A 1,980-nucleotide genomic window follows, 5' to 3' on the forward strand; every position below is an offset into this window, starting at 1 on the left:
CGTGTAGGTTGATATTATATTTTATATTACTACCATTGTGATGTTTTTGTTCTTTTAGAGGTAGAGATGGTAGATGATGAATTGAGAAATCATTTTTTGCAAAGGTTGGAAAAATTTTTGAAAGGTTGCGGAAAAAGTTTTCATGATTTTTCGACTATGCCAAGACCTGTTTACAATAAGCAACAAGTGAAAAATAGAAATAGATTAATTCTTGATGAATTGAGTTACAACGGGTGCTCTTTGTTGGTTGAACACCAACAGTTAGTAATGATTTTGACGTTTGAACAAAATTCGGTGTATGAAAAAATAATGGCAGCAGTGGATGAAGACAAAGGTGGATTGTTCTTTTTATATGGTCATGGAGGAACTGACAAAACTTTCATTGGGAAGACTGTCTTCTTGCATAAGATCTAGAGGAGATATTATGTTAACTGTTGCATCAAGTGGAATTGCATCTCTTTTGTTATCGGGAGGTCGAACAGTTCATTCGAGATTTGCAATTCCTTTCAATCCAACTGAAGATGCAACATGCAATATAAAGCAAGGTAGTCCTCTGGCAAATTTGATTGTCAAGATAAAGTTGATTATTTGGGATGAGGCGCCAATGATGTATAGATACTGTTTTAAAGCTCTTGATTAGACTCTCAGAGATATTCTCAGGTTTAAAAACACATCCAGTTTAGATAAACCTTTTGGAGGAAAAACAATTGTTCTAGGTGGTGACTTCAGATAGATTTTGCCCGTCATAACCAAAGGAACAAGGCAAGATATTGTTAATTCCACTTTAAATTCTTCAGATTTATGGAGCCACTGTAAAGTCCTAAAGCTAACAAAGAATATGAGATTGCAAAAAATCAGCTAGGCACACATTTGGAAGAGTTACTAAACTTTGCCAATTGAATTTTGGCAATCGGTGATGGAAACATTGGAAGCTCCATTGATGGAATTGAGAATATTCAAATCCCTGATGATCTTCTTATTAAGGATTGTGTCGATCCACTAGTGGCAATTGTAGAGAGTACGTATCCTGATTTCTACAGTCATTCCAGGGACTTAGGTTACCTCTAGCAAAGAGTAATTCTTGCTCTGACTTTAGACATGGTGGAGTCGATCAATGATTTCATGGTATCACTTAATCATAATTTTGAGAAGACATATCTGAGTTCTGATACAGTTTGTATGTCTGATCATTCTTTTACGGCATTGGAGCAGGTGCACACACCAGAATTTCTTAATAGTATCAAGTGTTCTAGAATTCCAAATCACTCAATCACATTAAAGATAGGTGTACCAGTAATATTATTGAGAAACACAGATCAATCATCAGGGTTATGTATTGGGAAGAGGCTGATCATCACATGACTTGGAAATCAGGTTATAGAAGGTAAGGTTTTATCAGGAAAAATGACGGGTGAAAAAGTGTTTATCCCAAGAATGAGTTTGACACCATCTTATGCGAGAATACCTTTAAAGTTCTAGCAAAGACAATTTTTCATCGTTGTCTCATTTTCCATGACCATCAATAAAAGTCAAGGCCAATCATTGTCTCATGTTGGATTATTTTTGAAGAAATCAGTGTTTACACATGGTCAATTATATGTTGCTCTTTCACGAGTGACAAATAGGAAGGGGTTAAATATTTTTGCCTACGATGATGAAGGAAAAATAACAAATGAAGTAAAAAATGTAGTGTACAAAGAGGTTTTTCGTAATTTAGTTTGACAAATTAACAAATAAATGTTTTTTGATCTTTTGTTTTTATCATATTGGGCAGATTGCTAACAATCTTTTACAGGCTATTGAAAAGCACAAATCAATATGCCAAACATGCTATATTCAACAAATACTTAAGCACCCTTTAAGGAATGAGATAAAACCTATAAAATTTCAACAAAAATTCACATGCAAAATAGGCTAAATTCAGCAACTACTTGAAGTGTGCTTTTCACATGGATTTTAAGAATAGCTCACATTGCGCGA

General features: G+C 34.3%; 1 pseudogene; it reads left to right on the forward strand.

The window, feature by feature from the left end:
* Positions 1-1,098: 1,098 nt before the first annotated feature.
* LOC107865397 lies at positions 1,099-1,722 on the forward strand (annotated as a pseudogene).
* Positions 1,723-1,980: the final 258 nt, after the last annotated feature.

This window comes from Capsicum annuum, chromosome 11 (assembly GCF_002878395.1).
Source record: "Capsicum annuum cultivar UCD-10X-F1 chromosome 11, UCD10Xv1.1, whole genome shotgun sequence".
Lineage (NCBI taxonomy): Eukaryota > Viridiplantae > Streptophyta > Magnoliopsida > Solanales > Solanaceae > Capsicum > Capsicum annuum.